The following is a 22,964-nucleotide window of genomic DNA, read 5'->3' as shown; positions in this document are numbered from 1 at the left end:
GGAACCTACTACAGATGAGGACAACAATATCAAGCATGAGGAGGGAAAATGTAAATCCTGCATTTAAGATTTACACCTCCCCATTTTATTTTGGTATATGGGTGAGATTGCAGTAATTCATTATCAATTGTGCTGGATCCAAGAAAAATGTAATATAAAAATGCAGAAAAACTGTAATAAAAGAAAGGAGACAAACACAGCAAAGGAAAAAAGTCTGGTTCATCAAATTGTTAATGCTGACTTTACAAACCATCCAACTGTTACTGTGTTCTGGCCAACTCAACAAACAATGCTCTCCTTGTCCAGCTCCTCCTGAGCTCTTATTCTTGGACGTACGCGTACCAATCACAGAATCTGAAAGCCTGGTTTGCTTTTAGCTGAAGTATCTACCTATTGTTACAAGACAGATTTTCCTCAGGGTCAAATCACTCCCAAGCTCCTTCACTACTAACCTGGGTCATTGTTGTCTGCCACGAGAGACCGATCTCCGACTTTATTATGTATCATTTAAAAGGTTTGAGCATTCACATCTGAAACAGCTGCCACGTGTGTATTAATGCTAAAAGGAGCTAAATCGTCCTCAAGAAAGTTCACTACAGAGAGAAAGAAAATACTCTGCTCAAAGTGACTACATGTCAGTTACTGGTTTGGCCACATGATCAACAAATCACCACTTCCTTGAAGACAGGACATTCCCTCTTTTATCATCAACCCATATCTATCATCAACATCTGCCTCAGCAGCACAACCTTAGATGAACTTTCCATCTTGTTGAACACCTCCCATTTGCTCAGTAGTGCAACTGTCCCCCTTGCCCTTGACTCTGTGTCAGTAGGCTCATGGTATTATGAAATACCACTAACTCACATCTCTACAACAACTGGGCTTAGGTCATTTTCTTCAGAAATAGACTATTCTCTCCCTCAGCTTCATTGACACTGCCTCTTCTCGGCTCAAGAAGATATGACCGATGAGTATGGCTATGGCACAGTGTTTTTTTTATTTATCTATTGTACCAATTCCAACAACCTAAAGGGCTGTTCCTGTGTCGCACCAGTGAGGCTTGATTTTCCTAACTGGACACGTTTGGCATTTTGGTGACTCACTGTGGACTTTTAATGCACTGATGTGTGTGGAGAGGCATGCAGGGCAGGAAGGGTGTCTGTAACAACCAGGGAGTCCAATGCAATTTTCACTTTGGGGATTACTGGGATTTGTGTTTGCACTCACCGGGTCAAAAGCTCACATAGCAAAAGGGTTTTATGTTGCATTGTGGCTTTATCAAGCAATGCTCAGATTCTAATTCAAAGGCTTACTTATCCTTTTTTTGTGGATTATATGTTGACCGTTTTTGACCTTGATATACACTCTGTAAACACTGTATTTAATATTCATACCTGTAAGAGAATGGGACTAGAAAAGACAAACTCCTTGTAGCATGACTGCAACAGGAACGCTCATTGAAGATTTTAAATCCATTCTCATTCTCATTCGGGTTTCTATAGAGATGCTATTGCTGATTCTGGTTTTCTAACTACACAATCATTCACCGCTGCTCTGTGCAGACAATGTATGTCACTGTCATGCTTGTCGAGTAATCTAGAAATGACTCACTGGGCTCTTACTCCCTAACTTGTGTCTTATGTTCTTGACTGTTTTCCTTTGACCTCTTGTGCTGACAGCTTTTTTGTTTTTCCTTGCTAACAGAGCCTCCACTGACTGCACGATTTTTGCTTCTCTTTTTATTCACCGCGCCTCCCATCTGGCAACAGCCGCAGCTCTCCTTAAATGACACGTATTGCTGATTTTAATGTTCAGTTGAGCAGTAACTGAACCTCTTGACCCTGTCTGCATACTTAATACGTTCAGCTGCGGTTGCATTTTTTTACTGTTTAGAGGAGCTGGCAGTTTGAGTTAAACAAGCAAGTTTACCCAACAAAGTGCCTGTCTGTGTGTCTCTAAAGCAGGATGAAATAATTCATTTGGTTTTGGGTTAGGAATCAGCACATTCTACAGATAAGGATGTAAATACTGACAATGAATTAAAAATATTTTGATTTTTATTTCATTTGCTTGTAAATAGGAGTACTGTTTGTCTATTGGGGACTATGTGCATCAACAACAAAGTGTGATCATACTTATCAAAAGAACATTTCTCCAAGTACAGCAATGCAGCCAATTTATGTATTTTTTTAATTATTTTCAGACAACAATAGAGGTAACTAGTCAAATAATGAATCTCCCAATCAAAAGAGAAATAATTTGCAACTATTGTGATGTTTGATTGGTTGTTTATGTCCATTTTTTAAGAGATCTTAAATTGAGGACTAAATATGTTTCAGGTATTGATCAAAAAATAAAAGTTAATGTAAGACACGCCCAGCTCATGTTATGTTACTGTACCATTTTCTACCAGTTTAGTCATTATGACTAAACCACTTATCAATTCAAAAAAAACAAATCTGTCCATAAGCAGCCCTAGTCAACACTTTTTAGGATCAGTTCACTGTTCGATCTTTTTATGGTATTTGATTAAATGATAGAGAAAATACAGAATATTACCAATTATTCCCTTTGGAAGGCCTAACGAGGTGGACAGAAACAAACAATTGGTCTGTTGTTTAACATGCTCCTAATTAAAAGAATGCAATTCCATCATTCACATTGCATTTCTTGTCACTAAACAGAGAAAACAGATTTGTTGACTTTTTCACAGATGTTATGGCTGCTAAGAAAGGAGGTTGGTCAGGTGAGATATTGTGGATAATTAATGTGTAATGTAGTAGAACCGACTCCCCCAGGGCTTCATGGTACTGTACAGCCCTTTTCTTTGATGTCACTGGAAGTGTCAAGATTGGTCTTTCATGACGTGTCATAAGAAGCAACAAAAACGCAGCAGGTTGTTATTATCACAAGCATTAACAGCTGCACAGAGTGCTACTCCCTCCCTTATCCATAATGATTCCCCTACCACGGATGCGTGAAAGGAGCCACGACTTGTGGGAGTGTATTGTGCTCGCAGCTCTTCACTGAAGCAGAGTGGATGGCGAAATTGACAAGGGGTCGTGAACGTTTTTCTTCCTGTGGGCTTTCTTTTAAAATGAGCTACATTTACACCTGGCAGAGCACTGTCAGAGGTGCTGCATTAACACCGGCATAAAGCATTCATACGTATACAGTACAGACTGCATTTTCAGCAAAGTGTAAATGGCATGGAAAATGTAGCCTTGAATTTGTGAAGATGAACAATGATTAAAGTATTAAGTTGTTGAGATGGACACGGGCATAAGAAAGAAACAAGAGGGAAAGCCTGCGATTAGAGGTGTGCACCGGAAGATATGGTGTGCTGCTGACACAATATAATTACAGAGTTAAAATAAAATGTCTGCAGCCATTTAATGAAGTGACAAAAAAGAAAGCTGAAGAAAAAAGGCAAATGGCTCAACAAACCTTGCTCATTCAGCCAGCTGCATCATGAAACAAGAGGCAGCTACTGAATGCCTCTCCACCCACACATTGCTTATGATCACAGTCTCATTCTGTAAGTGTGTAGGTGTGTATGTGTATATGTGTGTGTGTACCAGTGTGTTTTATCAGTTAGGGACCCACAGGAGATTAACATCCCCATTAGATTATGCAGGGATATGCACTGGAAAGCTTTATTAACTCTCACTGTATGTGTGTCTCGCCAGTTTTCCCATGGCCACAGGGGTTTTTAGGCTGCTGCCTCCCAACTAAGTGCTTGCGGTCTGGCCTGTAGAAATAAAGTATGTCTCAATCTGTGTATGTGGTCTCCGTACCCTCTGCGGTCCTGGGGGAGGGGATCAGCGAGAACAGATAAGTCAGCCTTGGGAGCAGTTAGCTGTCACAATCCCTTTACGAGTCGAGAGGGGGACAGTGGGAGCGTTTATGGAGCAACTGTCTTCCGTAATCCAGCTGCGATGGCAATCTCCAGCGTCTTCCCAGCTGCTGAGGCACGCGGTTGGTCGGTCGGAGAGACACTGCGATCGGTTGCAAAGTACTGCCTCTGGTTTAAGATGCTCCGCTGCTCTGCGGCGTCATAATGTGGAGTCAGGAGAGAGGACAAGTGGAGAACATTCTGTCGTTTTCACACTTTTTTCTTCCTCATGATTTTATTCACCTATTTGAGAGAATCACCTTTGCTCTCTCTGGTCCATCTTCTCTTATTTGCTGGCTCTCATTTTTCATTATCTCTTTTTGTCATTTTCATCATCTTTTATCTTTCTGACAGGGTTTTCATTTTCAGTCTTTCTCCGAGGATTTTCTTTATCCCTGAAAGTCTTTTTTTTTTCACTCCGCACAGTACAGTAAATCTGTTCTTCTTGAGATGTGCTGTACAGTATAATGACGCATCTGTGCTGATTCTCTGGCTGAAAGTCGAACACTGTAGAGGTGGAAGGCTGAATTTTCTCTATGTTCACTGCTTTCTTTCTCTCTTTCTCTGGCAGCGGCCCTGTTATCCCCTCCTTGCTCGCCCTATGGAAGTAAAGCCATAACCTCCATTTGCACAGGTTAATGTGCAGCCACCTCAACATGAACACAAAACCAATACCAGGCCTTTTTGCGTGGGTAATCGCTCACTCACTCTCTCCTGTCTCTTGCCTTCCTCGGCTCCTTCCCTGTCCCTGCTTCTCTTTTTTAGCTCTCTCTCTCTCAGTCTCTCTCTCTCTCCACCTTGTAAATTGGACTCTGGCAACATTACGATGCTTTTCTCATTATTCCCATCACCCTGGCCAAATTACCTTGTCTTTCAGGACCATTGGGCCCTGTTCATTGGCTGCTCCCGCAACCGGAGGGCTGCACAAGTCTTTTCCTATGTCTCACGGCTGTTTCAGGGCAAAGATGGGACCAAGAAATGGATTCCATTCTACAGCAAATAATACAACCGCAGGCTGCTGATTACTGCATGCTCTACCCAGCACACTGCAACCGATTTATCAGGGGAGATGTAAACAAATGTTCACAGAGAGAACTGAGATGACATGCAGTAAAGAAGTGCTAGACAGTGTTTGATCTTCAGAGCTTATTCATCTTTTAATCTACACCTCAGATGTTTGTTTGTTTTATTTTAAGACTTACTTTCCTACTTTTTTCCGAAAATTGCAATTTGGTAATATCTGATCAACAGGTGGAGATGGCAAAGGAATAAAGACAAAGTATATCAATATAAAAATAATTCTATTGATCTTTGCCTTCTTTTTTTTGGTAACACTTTATTTTAAGGGGTCCTTGTTCCTGTGTATCTACCTAATTAATTACAGTGTAATTACCTATGTAACCGTATGTAATAACATGTACTTACATTGTAAAAGTAACTCAGAGGAGCTTTTACCACCACTTGATTTAATACATGGACACAAGTTAAAAATTCTAATTAGTTGTTTTAGAGCAACTTTCTAAGTTGCAAACTTTATTTTATAAGTTGTGTTCAAATAATAATGTTGGTAATTGCATCAACTTAATTTTGCATGTGATTTATACTCAAATGTCATTGTTAATGGCTTTAAAACCAAATTCAAGTTGTACTTACTTAACTAAGTTGGCTTGATAACTTAATTTTTCTCCACAATGACATTACAATTTCAAGTTCCCACCCACATAACATGCCTGGACCAGTTCCGATAGCAAGACGGTGTGTTAGCTGAAGAAACTCAATATAAAGGACATTTCATGGTGAGTATTATTTCCTTTACATGTAACAGTTCTACGAAAATAATGAATTTGCACGTCTTTCATTACGTTTCATTAAGATATGTGCTGAGCAAGAGAGTCAATGAGAAAAGCCTTATTCAAGTTTTGCTTGTTTCACCATGTGGCCATATTAAGCTACGTAATGTTATCTAATTTCATATCATTTGTTCATTCACATAGATGGCTGAATTTTTTCCACTATAGGCAAATTGTTGTTTGAACAAACTGTGGATATTGCTGTGAAACTGTGTACATATGAATCCTCTACAAAGACAGGGTTGCTAAACCATTGCAGGTTGTGCCATGGTCATTGTGGAGAATATCTACCATGTACAGTTGACATTTGAAAATACACGAGTTTGTGACATGAATGGCAATTTTAGCACTAATATCTATGGAATATTTGTCTCCCACAGAAGCTGAAAGCATATGCTGCACCTTACTCCCTGCAAGAAGACCTGCTAAAGAGGTATGGATCTTACCATTATGATTTATCATACTAATAATAATAATACTAATACTATGATTTGTGTGTGTGTGTGTGTGTGTGTGTGTGTGTGTGTGTGTGTGTGTGTGTGTGTGTCTCAACTGATTAACTGAATCCATACACATACTACAAACTTAAACACTAACGTATGTTTTAATTTACTGTACTAGGACAATGATGAGTTTGCGGCCAGCCTCGATGAAAACTGCTATCACTGGTGACCAGTCTACCCCTGCATCTGACCACGGACAGCAGCCACTGTGGTGGAGGAAACAAAAGGATGCCCCAAGGCGCTGTGCTTTGCTGATGGACATATAGCTCTCAACCTGAGCTAGACCAACTACGTGGAACTTATATAGCCTACATACTTTGGAACCTTATCAGAAGTTGTTCCCCGACCTTAATGGACTGAAAGCCATTGCAAATGTGATGAGTCCCAAGAAGAGGTGTTTTGTTGTTGTTTTTTGAATATTGTGTTAAAATACTGAACTGCAGTTTGAAATAAAAAAAAATTAATTTCACAAAGATAGTGTTTGAACTAATGTCTTTCTTAAAAGCTACTACATGAACAAAAACAAGAAAACACAAAATGGTAAAAATAAAAATATAATTGGAGCAACTTAATTTTTTTAATGTTTGCTACTTAAAAAGGTGTGTACATTGTTATAGTAATTAACTAGATAACATGGTAAAACTAGTTGGAGCAACTCAATTTTTTGAGTTATGAACTTAAAAACTTGCCTTTAGGCTTAGAATTATTAAGTAAGAGGTAATTAAAATAATCTTTGACTGAAGAGGTAAAGCTAATTCCCCCAACATAATGTTGTTTGTTGGTTCAATGTAATTTCAAATTAAGTTGTCATAACTAAGAAAGGCTAATGGAAACTGTTGCGTTGATTTTTTTTGTTGAGTCTAAACATTTCTTTTTAGAGTGTAGTGTATTTTCGTGTACTTACAGGTCCTTGTTACACTTGTAATAAGAAATGCCAAAGTGGCCTCTCTCTGCACAAGCATTTCTTATTACAAGTGTAACAAGGACCTGTAAGTACACGAAAATACACTATGTATTTACAATGTAAGTACATGTCATTACATACGGTTACATAGGTAATTACACTGTAATTAATTAGGTAGATACACAGGAACAAGGACCCCTTAAAATAAAGTGTTACCTTTTTTTTTTCATTAGTTAATACTCTCAAAAGACTTGTTTTTATAGCTGTTTGAAATACTAAATACCTTAGGCCTCAGAGCCGCAGAGATCGATTGTTTTACAAAAAACTACTGACACCAACATGGCAACATCAAGTCCTGTACGCCAAGTATCATGGTGGCGGTGCATGTGAGAGAGCCATATCTGACCATTATGGTTGCAAATTCTCTTACTACTTTTTACATTGAACAAAGAATTGATCAACAAAGATCATTGATGTCTTGATCATGCATGGTTAAATCAAACCGACTATATTCTCTTTTTCTCTTTCCATTGGAGTTAACACTCAAAACTCAACAAGCGAAAAAGCAAAAGCAAAAAAAAAAGGAACAGATATTAGTTAAATCATTGCCGGAGGTTGGTTGGGAGAGAGTATTCAAATTTCCGGGGTCTTAGCCTTGGTCTCATAGCTTCATGTATCTGAACTCTTTCCTGACTTTGTCTTGACTCCTTTTTTGTGTTGACTTAGATTTGCACTTCCCCTCGATCCAACTGTCTTTCCAACACACACAGTTTAGCCGGAACAGAAACAGTAAAATGCCGGTGTCATTACAAGTTTACATCCATTAGCTTAATATAAAGAAAAAACGATATATATTTATTAACCACTTACCCTTATAGGGTTATAGGGGTTTGGCACTGGACGAAGGTACAGTATGCTCCACCCTGGACAGGTCACCAGTCTATCACAGGGCCGATGTATAGTACAGAGACATCAACCATTTATAATCACAGTTCAGACCCAAACTTACTCACTGTGAGTTGACAGTGGTACCTACAGCACCGCCGTGCCACTTCATTATAAGCTTTCAAAGTGTTAATTTAAAATGAGTAATGAGACAAACTGTAACTACAGACGCACACTAACAGAGATAAAAAAAAGAGGGCAGACGCAGCTAAAGAAGCACTGAAACACACAGACGGTAAGACGGAGAGTATGAAAGAAAAGCACCAAGTCAAAAGTGGAAGAGACTGAAGGAGTTAAAAAAATCCACCAGAGGGAAAAGAGAGAAAAGATGAGAGAGATCTAGAAAAAGAGCACAAGAGACAACAGACAGATGAAAGAGCGTGAGAGGACTGTAAAAAAAATTTTGAGAATGGAGGTAAATGCTTAAGTCCTTTTTGAGTTCAGCCAGCTATGAGTCAGGAGGAACTGAATAGATTTTTTCTCTCTGTCTGCTGCAGATGAATACCCTACCCACTGCTCCTCTATTCTGCTCCGCTCACAATACATGGCTTTGAGCAAACTCATTTTCCATTTAGGAGCATCCCGCCTGTCATTAAGATTGGACAAAAAATTATAATTAAAAGAGTAGAATATACATAAGGGGTAGACTTAGCAAGTAACGTAAACCACTGCAGCATGAAACAAACAAAACATTTCTGTCTTATTTTATCTATTTCTCGTAATTAGGTTTTGTTTTGTTCACTTATTTGAACATTCATTGTTTTTTGTGTGTAAAACAAATGTTTACGTTTTTTTCTTTAGAAAGCAGTACCATTTTTCTGTTGGCATCTCCTCCATAAGCTGCCTGCATAAAACACATCAAACAGCCTGTCTCCTGAGTTTGACATGCACTTGTATTCCTCCACCTCCTTTCCCTTCCCTTCACACAATTCTCTGCCCCCATCCTTTTGCTCAGTCCTGACCTAAAACAAAACAAAACAAAAAAATGGACAGAAAAACTTCAAAAACCGCCTGTTTGTCACCTCATGAGCTGCTGCTCTCTGCCAGTCTCTCTCGACGCTCTTCTAGCAAGCCGCTTCTCTCCTTTCATCTTCCTCTTTCATATGCTTCAATTTCTTGTGGGACAGAGATGACAACACATCCTCCTGTACCTTTCATATACAGTAAATAAGTGTGGGGGGATTTTGGAGGAGGGGTCGGGTGGGGGGGTCGGGGGGTAAGTCATCCTCCTCCCACCTGTGCTATCTGTTATTCTCTCTCTTCTATGATTTGAAGGTGGGTTGAAATGACACACAAAATGCAGCAACAATCCAATGCCATGAGCTGCGCTGAGATGATAAAGCAACTACGCGGGATCAAAAGGATTGACACGTTCCTCTGTTGGCGCTGTCTGCTCGATGCCACGACAGCGAGGGAAGAAGTGCTCCCGGCGCTCAGCAGGGATTGTATTCAATTACCAAATAAACAGCTCAATAGCAAAGGACCACAATAGGTGGTTATTTTAAAGCCTGCACGGCATTATGTTGTATTGACAGGAATTATTACGGGCATCGGCCTCTGTTTGTGGTTACATTGTCCCACTTTTATGAAAACCTGTTTATACATCTACAGTAGTGCCTTCAATGGGGAGACATGAAGAACACACTGCAGCGATAATAATGGTCACACCAGCTGAAACAAGCTTGTAAATGACTTGTTAGTGATTTCTGTAATCACAGTGCGCTATTCCGTTTTTATCTGAATTCAGGAATTTTTTATGACAGCCTATACAATCTTCCTGCACTTGGTATTCCCCGTCTTTCAGTATCTCTCTCATGGAAATCTTTTGTATCTGTCAACGCATAGCGAAGCTCCTGCCACAGCAGGGGAAAGAAAAAGGAACTGTTATTCTGATAAAGCAACAAGGAAGACAGGGAAGGTCTTAAAACCTCAGCAATACACACTCTTTGTGGACTGATATTCAGTTTTAACTGCCTGTAGAATCACAGTAGCTATAATTCAAAATGTTATGTATCAATAATTCATGAAAGGTGCTTGCATAAAGTACTTTGGCTAGAATCCACAAAATTCACAACAAATCAACCAACTTTTTTAATACTCAGTCTGTCCCAGAGGGTTGGATTGGAGCGACCTCCAGTATTGACTGAGGTCTGGTTGAGTTGTACTCTAAAAGCTAAATTATTGATCAGGCTGCGATTGGACTTATAAGACTTTTATTATTGATTGAGCTACAAACTGTTGAGACATATTGATGAAACTGGGATTGGTCAGACTTTCATCACTGAGGGGAGTTTTACTGTAGCCATGAAATGTTGACAAATAATCCATCCATTCATGTGTCCTTACATTGATTTACAGCACTATTGACCATCTTCAGGTAGATACAGACTTGTTTAAAGAAGCTGTTGGATTTACTACATTTCCACTATCCATCAGATATATCACAAATTCATCGATCTTAAAGGGGGATCTAGCCTGAGATTGTCAGAAAGCTTGCTTTTATAGAAGACTGGCTGTTGCCTGAGTATTGCAATGAAGGACTCATCGAGAAATGTTATTCATTACCTTTAAGACACATCTTGGACTAGCGCCTAGCTGTATCTGAGCTTTTAAGCCCCTATGAGTCCGAGCACAGCTTGAGATCCTGAGGCAGCACTGCTCTGGTCATTTCACAGTCTAGACAGATGACTGCGGATTATCGAGCTTTCTCCATGAGGGCTCTGCCAGACTCTTTAAACAACCTGTCTAATGAGATCAAGTCAAACTCTTTAAAAACTTACTTTGAGGGACTGCAATTTAAAGAACTGTTGCTGTTCTGCACCTGGTTTTGTTCTTGTTTTGACAGCTTTGTATTTTTGCAGTTTAGACATTGTGTGCTTTTTGGGTTCTGCTTTTTTGCGCTTTTTTTTGTGGTAACATTGATACAGTGAAATGCTCCTGCAAGCTGTGTTGTTCCAGTTTAAACTATCATATCCACATGGGCCACAATGAATATACAGAGTTGACTTTGTAAACATAATAAATACAGCAATTTTGTGTCAGATTTCTTCTATAATGTAGAAAAATATTAGAGCATTAAGGCTTATGGTTATTAAGCCGCTGTTAAACTTCTTATTTATGGAGCAATAGAACTTCGAAAATACACATGTATCAGTAGCTGTTGTTTTCAGATTTTGAAAGCTAAAATGAAAGTAAGAACCTTATTAATGGCACCTGGACATAATCACCCAAGCCATTCAGGCAACACCATCCTATTTAAGAGGAAAGTTCATGTTCTTAAGAGGTTGGGTCAGACTGTTAAGACATCCCATATTGATCGAGCTAACACAGGGTCAAATTGGCGAGGCCTCCACTACAGAGGGAGGTAAGGTCAGATTGAATGGGTTATCTCGGCTACATCTCCGAACCTGGACATCAGACTGTGATGCTATCAGTTCCAGGAATAGCCTGCTGCGCTGGAGATACAAAGGTTCAGTTCATTAGCAGAGCCTGTCACAGTGACAGACTGCTGTGACTGCTTTCAGCTGCCACGTCTTAACCGAACAAAAGTAGAAATAGAATAAAATTTCCCCAGTGAGAGAACAGCTATAAATAATATCCATCATCTGAGGATAAGTTCTTCTTTCGAAGCCTTTAAAAGACATTTCTTTGGAATAACGCTAGTTTTGATAAATTTGCCGAAAAGTGGATGGCGTTTTTTGGCTGTGTGGTGATAAATTCTTTTTGGATTTCATCACGTTATAGTCACACCTGCATTTGACATTTCAATCTAGATGATGCTACAGTCTGCAAAGAGCACTGTACATCTTCAAGAGATTTTTCTTTTGGCAACACTTCCACCAAAATCTTAAAAAACTTTGACAACATAATCTTGTGATTCTGCTCAACACTTTTGCTCCCAGGACTAATGAAGTTCGCCTGGTAAAGTTTTGCCAGGAGGGGCCCCCAGGTCTATTTCATTAAAAGAACATGTAGTTCACACTGCAACATCAAAAATGTATCCATTCCTTACCAATGTGAGGACACACTACCAAACTCATATTTGCTCATGCCATATATCAGTAAGAGTAACAGCAAGTGTTCATGGGCTTCCACCTCATCTCATCTTTGGTCTCAACATACATTCCTCATGACTCCATACTCTTTGTGGCTACTACTATTTTTAATATAGAGGGTTAGGCAGGTTCTCATAGCATTCTAGTTTTTCCTGCACCTTGCAGCTGGTCTTTTTCTGCTGTGACACATCTCTTAGCCTGCATGGGAAAGTTTGAAGGGACTACAAGATTTTCGGAACGCGAAGTGTGTTCACACTACATTTCCTCATTGGCCTCCACGCACACTGTGAAATTCTTGGAAGGGTGCAAGACGGACGAAAGTGAAAGCATTTGCATGAATGAAAGTCAGAGGTTCGAAGCAGTCAGATACCGTCGTAGTTCAGACCATAAACGATGCCAACTAGCAATCCAACTAGCGATCCGGCAGCGTTATACCCATGACCCACCGGGCATCGTCCAAGAAACCGAAACTAGGAAATGATGGGCGAGTCGACCACTAAATAATAATATCAAAATAACTATAAAGACAAAACGATATATACTGTATTTAACGAAAATGGACCCATTAACAAGTGTTGGTAACGTAGATTCATCCACATTAATGAGACTCTTATAACCATAAGCAAACTCCTCGGGGTCTCCATAACTTTCAAAGCTATAAGCAATAGATTAATACTTTTGTAGTTTATAGCCGACACGCATGTTTTACTGCATATCCTATAATGCAGACTTTAAACTAACAGGGAGCGCTGAAAATATTTTTTTTCAAATTGAAAAACAAATGAATTCATTCAAATGATACAGACAAGAAGTTTAATTTATATTTCAAAAGTCAAAACTCTCAGGCAAATGTCTGTGAAATGGTGACACCTTATCTCCCTGATCGATGAATTTCAGTTCCAGAGATTTTGAAGCTGTTTTCTATTGTCTGCCTGTCCTTGCTTTGCAGTTTAAACTTTTCTGTAACATTCAGTTTCACCTGATTTCCTGTGTCATGTATTCATAATGTGTATTCCCGGTAGTGGAGATGAACTCCTACACAGAAGCCTCACAATCACAATATTGCTCAGTTGTGACAGTAGACGGTCCCTACAGACCGTCTCCAGCTATGATGAAGATTTACACACCGGTGTTGTACTTGCACTCCCTGCTGTTTTCTATATGCTGAATCCATCTCCATGTTGGATTTGTGAGTCATGTCAAACAGCTGTGGCATCAGTTGCATCTACACGAGGCTGTGCAAAATCCCTCTTTCTTTAGAATAAGGATCTGTGTTTGTCTGCTGCTCTTCTGGATGCACCGCTGTCTGCTGGCACCGCTGGCATAATCAGGATTGACACCGGCACACGAGCCATAATCCCCATTGATTAGATACCTAAGATCAAAGGCTTCCACTGCTGTCACTCTCACCTCCTGTCTCCACTCTGTTTATACTCCTTTCTCTTTGCCCTGCCTTTCCTCTGTCCTTCTTGGTCCACCCTCAGTATTTGTGTGTGAATGTTTATGTATGTTTTCTTGCACCCCTTTGCCCTTACTGCACCCATATATCTTCTTATCCTGTTTTTCTTTATGTACAAGCTTTCATTCTGCTGATAACCAGATGTAATGCTCAATCAGAACACCTCAGTTGGAATAAACAGGCACCTTCTGAAACACATTCCCTGCTGTGTGCCTCACCTCAGAGTGTTTAGTAGTTTCATAGATGCCAAATCATGGCTAGTGCTGTGGGTGGTTCGCCTTCTCATGTTTAATGACTGCAGGAGCAACTAGATGGTACTCAGCAGAGCGCATACCTCCTCCAAGGCCAAACAGACCTACATGTTTCTGTGTGGCTCTTAAAGTTGAAAGATAAAAAAGGAAAAAGTCGGACAATATAAATGATTTATATGTCATAACACATAGTAGATTATACCATCTATACATCACTGCTTGAGAAATTGATGAAAATAGCAAAAAGCTATTTTCATCTGCCCTGATTTGTAATGTTATGGAATAAATAGTAAAAAGGGTTAAGATTAAAACAAGTGTCAAACTCTCTCTGCCAAACTCAACATATCACTTCCTTATTTTGTTTCCTTCCTTCCTTCTCATTTTGCAAGTCCCTTTTCTGGCTTTTTATGCTGCTATCTACAGAATATTCCATTAAGATGACAAAGATATTTCATCCCTCAACAGCGTCTCCTGTTCACTCCAATACAAAAATTCTCCTCTGTGAACATACAGTATCTGATATATTTTCAGATATACCGTCGCACAGCATTAAGGTGTATTTTTTTGTGTGTGTTAACCTTATCTATATAAGATCCAGCCACTGAAAGTCTCTGGTTCTCAGGTGAAACTGAGCCACAGCAACACGCAGTCAAACCAGCTCTAACTTTGATATCTCACAATAATATAAGAGACTGATGATTCAACATACACAAAAAAAACAATAATGTAAAGTAATTGGATCACAACTGCACAGAAAACTATTTCAAGTAAACTGTTGACATTTAAATATCATCAGATGCAGCACACTTGCAATGCTACTTTTTTCTTGGTAATTTATTTGCTCACATTAAGGTTCAGAGACTGTACAAAGCATAGCCATGGAGTGTTAGCTGAGAGTGCCTGATAATAATCCTGTTTATACAACTAAAAGCTTTATTTTCATTATCCAGAGAAAGTGGTGTTTGGGGCGCATCGTGATGATCACTGTTTAAAACTGAAATCTGTGTGGAATATCACTCCAGTCCGGTGTGTAAATAAGTGCAGCAGGGTCATGTACCTATTTTGTCAGATCCCAGGGCTGGAAATTTAATTAACTGATGAAGATACCCTAGCTGTTTAACCCATGTTTAATTAGGCAGAGCAGTGCAGCATATTCCCAAATCAGTGAGTGCCGATGCACATATCATTGCTTAAAATCAGTGTGGTTTTTTGCTTTTAACAGTTTTTGATCTTTGAGGTTATTGCACCTGCTGTTGAAGGGCTCGATTTATTTCCTTTCTCATTTGCGTTGTAATTATCACCAATGTTGGTAACATTAATAGCCTCACAGCCATGACGTAACTAGGTTTGCAGAAGGGGAATTGATAAAAACAGGTACAAGCCACACTCTGTGGGAATACATTAACACCTCACACTTAGATTCAAACTGTGATGACTCATGTTCGCTAAATCAAAACGACTTAACCTTATCAGGCTAATTACAGTAACAGTCACAAGCTTGCCCTATCATCATAAAGCCAGCTCAGGCTCTGCTATGATTATGCTACTGTAAAAGATTCTTACCTTCAAGGGCAAACCCAAACCTCCCAGAGATGGCTCTCCATCCATTCTTAGGCGCCAGTAGCTTTTTTCATTTTTTTTTTAATGACAACAAGGTGTGGATGTCATTTCATTCCTTGTAACTCAGTCCTCACAAACTCAATCTATAAAACTCATCGAATCTACATGAGTCACACAAATTACCTAGTTTTGATTCAGAAACAGGAAATAGGTCATCAGTAACAGGTCTGCACCTCTGACACAGAGCAGCTTTTGTATTATGTGCAACAAAAGTTATAAACTGATATGCAACACAGTGGATTTATGTACCTGCAGCTACATGAAAGAGAAGCAGCCCTGAGGTTTGGTTGACTTTAGATACAATAGATTTGTGTTTGCACCTCTGCCTACAAACTATGGTATCTCAAACCGAAATCACCTGTACTGCACTTTGCGCATCTGATTATGATAAGAGGGAGGGAGGGGGTAATAATGGAACGTTAATTTCGTGCCAGTGTAAGGACCACGACTCACATGCTTTCACAGCAAATATGACAAGACAGAAGTGTTTACCTCTCCCACACACTATGCAACATGGTGCGAAATATTCAGCCATTAACACCTAGCTGGAAACACTTACAACAAGGCTCCTGCATCATTCATTAAGTCTTTGATAGGTAGGTCAAATAAACAGTTGAGTCTCTTGAAGGTCTGAGAATAGAAATATACTGTAAGTGGGTGGTTCTATTGACACCAATGACACCTATAATGTAACTACAAGAGACAGACACTGTGCTGCATGTTAAGTAATTTTCAGTCAAACATCTTAAACTGGAATCAACTGAACTGATTTTGTTTTGTGTTTAGTGTTAATGAGCAATGTTAAAAGTAGCAATGTACAGTTAAAAAAAGATATATTTTTGTCATTTGAAATTTCATCCCCCAAGTTTGAAGAAACAACAATTTCGAAATCGGGTAAATATGTGACAAATGAAAACAATATCTAGGTGATGAGGCACTGCACAAACTCTGAGACTCCTGTTATGATTTAACAGGAAAATTTGCTGTGCTGATGGAAATGGGCTTATGACCTTTGAAAAAAATAAAATAAGGCTGTGAGTAATAATCATTATTCCCTTCATAGACAACAAGTCAGTTGTCGAGCAGAGATAGAAAATGAAGGGGAAAAAAATGTAACAGAAGCCTGAGAAGATCTCACTGATCTACAAGCAGGAAATGACACACTCTCTCATGCATGTTGGCGCCAGATGACTTTTGTGTCAGTTTTCTGAAATATTCCTTTCCAGTTGCACATGTAAAAAAAAAAAAAAAGTCAGTGACTCGGGTCTGTGCTTGTTGGTTTAACTGCACAGCATCAGTTGGTACAGTCACATCTAAAATCTTGTATTTGTCTTGGTTTGATGCTAAGCTTTACTCTGTTTGTCCAGACAGACAAATAAACAGATAGGTGTGTGTCTGTTCATGTGTATGTGTATTTGTGTGTATGTACAGTGTGAACCATGTGATGAGAGAAGTGACAATCCATTTGTGTTCCTATTAGAAAGCCAGTTATGGTGATGAATACATACATGGAAATTAGGCTAAGATGAGGGCTAATTGTCTGGTTAGATGTGCTTCAGGTTGATAGATGCACAATAAGCCCATGCACATAAAGCAGTCATTAAGGAACATTAGACCATTAAATTGAACATTACACTATAGCCAGAGGGGAAAATACGGATGTTCATTAATGCGTCTCGAAACGTAGGAGGGTGTCTGTGTTGTGCACGCGGTACCTTTTCTGTGAGTACGTTGTTTTCTTGTTGCCAGTCTCTCTCTGACGCTGCACCTGTCCAGGAGAGGAGGGAGATTAAATTAGCATTACACCAATTACACATTTGAACTGCTTTCAAGAGTTCAGCGTTCCCTAGAAATTATTTGAAATGCAAATGGTTTTGGCGGTAGAGAGAGAGACGCACACGCTGTAGCGCCTCTAACACGGCAGAAGTGTTTATTACTCCCACACACAACGTTATCAGCACAAATCACAGGGTGGAACATACATTTATGTTTTCCTGAAGTCGTCTCTATCCCTTATTGCCCGGCAGCGTGTTTATGCAAGAGCACGGACATGCAATTGTGAATTAGCAATGTAAGTTGACACTTATATCCAAGAAGCAAACAAGGTCTGCCTGCAGAGCCTTCCTTTATAACCATAGAGGAGCAATGGGCCACTGCAAGGAAACTAGCACACATTCAAATATACGCACAAGCGCACACATAAAAGCAGGAGTTCTCACAAGAAGCATAAGTATGTACACTTTCCCCTGCTGTGAAAGAACAGGAACATATCGAGGCTCTTCTATCAACGTGGAAAAAGGAGAAAGTGCTCATTTGCTTTCCTCGTCTGGTGCACTGCTGAAGGTTTTTTTGTGTGTGTGCTGTTGCAGTGCACCCCCTGAGGCATGCTCACACAAACACATAAATGCAAACACAAAACCAAGTCCTGTTTGCTCTTGAGGGCGTCTCACTCACCCTCTGAGAGATAAAATGGCATGCTTTGCTGTCCGGTTGTTTTCAGCTCAAAGCCACGCTGTTGCTATTTCAAACATGTAGAGAAAGATACTCATCTTTCTCTCCTTTTCATGAGAGGAGCCAACACACATTTTCTGTCTGTCTGTTTAGATTTTTTGAATATTATTTTCCAAAAACCGTACGGTATATCACAATGTAATGTTGTAAACTGACAAGTCCTCCAAAAATACATGCTCTTACATACAATGCCTTTGTTTTCCACACAAAGACGTTGTTTTCTTCTATGTCAAGCTGACATGTGACTATGACACTGGATGAATGTTTTCCATTTTGCCAAAACAACAGTCTAGTTTGGTTTGGATGACATGGGAACAATAATGAGAGCTACTGTATCCGATTCATTCACTGTTTGAATGACTGATTAATCTGTTTTTTTTTTCAACATTATTTTCATTTGTGCACATATTTCTGCAGACTTGAACAACTCCACTCAGCAGAACTACTGTATTGTGCCAAAATCACGAAAGATGAAAGCACCTTTGATTGTGCACTATTAGCGTCTAGTTGGCTGAACAATAATGTGCTAAAATGAATGAAGTGTTTTTTGATTATAATCTGTGTTGGGTGCTTAAAAAAAAGAACTGTTTTCAAAACTCTGCTTATGCAAAAAAAAAAAAAAAAAAGTAGGCAGGGTGTGTGGTCAGGTAGTTGTGTGCGTGTGTTGGCCAGCTGATCCCATGGATTAGGCATTTTATTTATTTATTTATAGGTATATTTTTTGGCTTTTTGCCTTAATTTGATAGCACGCAGTAGAGATAGACAGGAAAGGGGGAGGCAGAGAGAGGGGGAATGACATGCAGGAAAGGGCTGCCCGATGCGGGATTCGAACCGGGGCCACCTGCGGTGAGGACTGTAGCCTACATGGGGAGGCCGCTTTACCCACTGCGCCACGCACCGCCCCGATGGGTTAGAAATTACACAAAACAAATTACTCAATGTCAGATTCCTGTGTTTTCCATATAGATGTGTGCAGTGTGTTGCAAAAGATGTTGTTTTGCATGGTATTTTTATTGCAAAGGTGAAAATGCATCAGAGTGTTGGAGATTAATTATACCTTGCACCTTTCACATTGTAATCAAAATCATTATTAGAACAAAAACATAAATGCATGAACTTTTAAGTTAGAAAGCTATTCAATTTCAAGTCACAGGCTTCTAAAACCAACCTCCTCTATAAGAGGTTCTGGGGCTGTAATCATAAATGTGCTGCACTTGCAGTGTTTTTCTAGTCTTATAGACCAGTCAAAGCTCTTTACATTACTTTTTATATCTACACGTTTGCTCACACATAGGTACACAACATCCAAACATTGATGGAACAGCCATCAGGGGCATCAGGGACACATTAACCCACAGATCGAACCACTGACCTTCGAAGCAGTGGACCACCTCTACCTCCTGAGCCTAGGTCGTCCCTTTGTTGTCCACAAGACAACTCTCATAATCATAATCAATGGCTGGAGGGTCTTGTGTAGTAGACATAAAGAGAGATTCTACTAAAGCGTTCAAATGAATATACAATATCAAAAGGACAGTCCTGTCAAGAGAACTTTTACCATACAATCTGCTTTAAATGAAATATTGCTTCAAGCTTTTCCACAGGATTAGTGCCATAAACTATCTCATTACACACTTAACAGTATTTTGGAGATTTGAAGAAAAAAAAAAAAAAGCCCTGTGGAATTTCCTCTGTGGACAAACACTTTTGCAAGCTGTGCAACAGATGCAACATTCAGAAACCCTTAGATACTCCAATTGTGAAGATGCTGAGACAAGCATTCACAAACCCATAATCTACAGTAAATATTCACTCACAAACATCAGGCTAGATGTGTGAAAATGATTCGGACTACTACAGAGTCGCACACACACACATACAGTACAGAGGCACACAGGCTTTTTGTATTAGTTGTGAGTGCTGTCCCACTGAGAGAGGAGAAAGTTACGGATGATCCCGTTTCCTTCCTCCAACTGCTTTGTAGCAGCGCAGAGGAATGCTTTTGAATGTAAATCACATCATGCAGACTTTGTTTATTCACTGACCAAGCAGCCAATAAAAAATGTTGCTAGCAAAAAAAACAAAAAATACAACAGAAACAAATATGTATAATCAATCATTCATTTGCATTCTCGGTTTGAGTATAATCAAATTATAACAGCAAACTGAACGAAGTTGGGGATAATGGATTGAGGATGGGAATATCAACAACAACGAGAATGAAAATTATATTTTGGCAAATAAATCTCCTCAGGTCTTTGACGTTTTACAGCTGACACAGTGTGGTGAGGAGAAGAAGGCCAGAGGGAATTACGATCCTACGCGTGCTCATGGATCACAGCTTCCATCTGCTGTTGTTTCATGCCTTGTTACAATAAATGTATCAGAATTCAAGATTAAAGATTTTACCATTATACTCAGCACACTGATATGTGGTAAGATTAGTGCATATGGACTTGTATTTCATGAGAATTTGTAACTAATTATGTTCTTTTTCATTTCAAGCAGTTTTGTTTGACTTTACTGGAGGTTGTACTGTATACTGGTTCACGACAGGCTCCCAAAATCACTGTGAAAGTCAGATTGTATAGGTAACACAGAGAAGCTCCCCCCTTCAGCAGGCAAATGTGAACACATTATAACACAAGATAATATTGTTATCATGAATTCAATCATCATGAAGTGAAAATCTGATATTGTAACAGCCCTAATTCCAACATTCAGAGGAATTGAGACTTGAAAAATAATATCTAATCTTGCAAAATCTTTTTTAAAATATGAACATTAATCGAGAAGAGAAAACACCACAAACAGTTTAATGTGCATTATTGTCTCTATTTGTAAACGTTAACATAACACTATACCAAAGCTATACCAAAGCTACTGCAGTCACTACATTAATCATATTGGCTTATTGAATTTGAGGAAGTATGAAAAATCTCGGATGATAGATAGTTGGTATTTAGCCAGGATGGCATACAGCCACTTGTGAATTCTACTCTGTGTGTGCGTGTGTGTGTGTGTGTGTGTGTGTGTGTGTGTGTGTGTGTGTGTGTGTGTGTGTGTGTGTGTGTGTGTGTGTGTGTGTGTGTGTGTGTGTGTGAGTGTGTGAGAGAGAGAGAGAGAGAGAGAGAGAGAGAGAGAGAGAGAGAGAGAGAGAGAGAGAGAGAGAGAGAGACATAAAAAAGACTTATTGACAAACAGAGACACAGATTGAAAGACATCTTCTCTCCTCCACACTCTCTCTATCTCCCTCTCTCTCTGTCACACACACACACACACACACACACACACACACACACACACACACACACACACACACACACACACACACAGGAATCCATTGTACCCTACAGTGCGTTTGGGTTTAGTGTGTGAATAACGCTTGTCTCTCAGTGTGCAATTTTTTAATCAGTGGACGATCCCATTTCCGTTGTGTTGATGCAGCAGATGGATTCCCTCCCACTAACCATTCATCACCTGCCACACCAAAACCTGCCTTTGCCCCCTTTGCACCAATGAAAAATGGGTTTTAGACCATCGGTTTCCTCGAGAAAATAGGAGTCATTTACCGTGTCATCAAACCGGTTTCATCATATGGTCCAACTGCAGTTTTTGAACAGAAAAACTTCTCTTTGTTTATTTTGTGTTTCAAGGCACAAAATAAAAGGGAACGTTTGGTTTCACTCATCATCAGACAGAAAAGAAACACGACAGCAATACAGAAAAGGCATTGGCAACATCATAGCATTAAAGAATGATTACGTTTGAATTAATTAAATTTAAATACCCATTTAATAACATTTATATGAACAAATTTATAAAAACACTTTTAAGAATGACTGGAAAAAGCAGCGCTGTGTGAAACAGTGCAATCTTAAAGACATCAAGGTCCCAATTAGTATGGCCAAATAAAACAATGTCAATGACCTTCACATTTTTATGAAGACATTCAGTGAAATGATAAAAGCGAAGCCATTTTTTGTTTTGTGACATCCTTCCAAAGGAATGACTTCAATAACAGTGAACGCCTCGTGTTTAAAATTATGCCATGAATAATTATGTTTATGATAAATAGGGATTTAATTTTAGAAAACAATGTTCATAACTCATGCCAACAGCAATGAGGATAAAGGGACAAACCAAAGCAAAAGTTTTTTCGATTTTCTAATTAGTCAACAGTTGAATTCACATACAGATGTTACTGGTTCAAAATTGCGGGGTTTTTCCTGCACTGCAGGATCGCGTGATCGCGTGACTTTTCACCACAACTGTTTTCCTCTAGGTGGCAGCACCGTACTAAATACTGCTCAGACGTTTTGGGCACAATGCTGACAGCCTGATAGCCGCGATTAGGAGTGGCGCTGTTCATGATACAGAATACAAGAGGATGAAAGGAGAACTAGCTGCAGACAGTAAATAATATAGTAGCCTCGTTTTTCAATGACAAAATGTAACGACGGCAGCTACAGTAGACTATAGCCCACGTCTCACTCTCTTTTTTCGGTCATCTGTCTCGTCATCTCCAAAATGTGTTTTTAAAATGAGCCAACTACAGTACTGTGCAGTAGTGCCGCAGATTTCTCACTCCGCACCTTGTTTGAGAGTGCAGCTGGATGATTTCTTGTGAATGAACGGGTCTGTGTCACTTTGGGGCTGGGCGATAAAACATAGGATAAATAACTTTCCCTCGATAGAAGACGCGGCCGATACAAAGTCTATAGGTTTAATTCATCCATTTTTTGACAGACAACACAAACAGCCAGTGATAATGAGAGTGGTGACACCGTCAGCCATGCAGCCGGCCTGGACTTTTTATTTTTAATTATGAAGGATCATCTGCGCAGAGGAGGGACGGTTGAAACAGCATGTTTTAAACAGAAACTACTGACATTACTCTCGTTTTTATGAAGCATATCGGACAACATACTAGTGTACTTGTTATTGCCAAAATGTCACATAATTTCT

General features: G+C 39.4%; 1 long non-coding RNA gene across 1 annotated transcript; it reads left to right on the top strand.

Moving 5' to 3' along the window:
- The first annotated feature begins 5,342 nt into the window (after positions 1–5,342).
- On the top strand, positions 5,343–7,127 carry LOC311000482. The gene is made up of 3 exons (XR_014596089.1): positions 5,343–5,694; positions 6,129–6,181; positions 6,370–7,127. It is a non-coding gene; the product is annotated as an uncharacterized lncRNA (long non-coding RNA).
- Positions 7,128–22,964: the final 15,837 nt, after the last annotated feature.

Source organism: Trachurus trachurus (genome assembly GCF_905171665.1).
Source record: "Trachurus trachurus genome assembly, chromosome: 17".
Taxonomy (NCBI): domain Eukaryota; kingdom Metazoa; phylum Chordata; class Actinopteri; order Carangiformes; family Carangidae; genus Trachurus; species Trachurus trachurus.
This window is presented reverse-complemented; position numbering and strand designations above follow the sequence as displayed.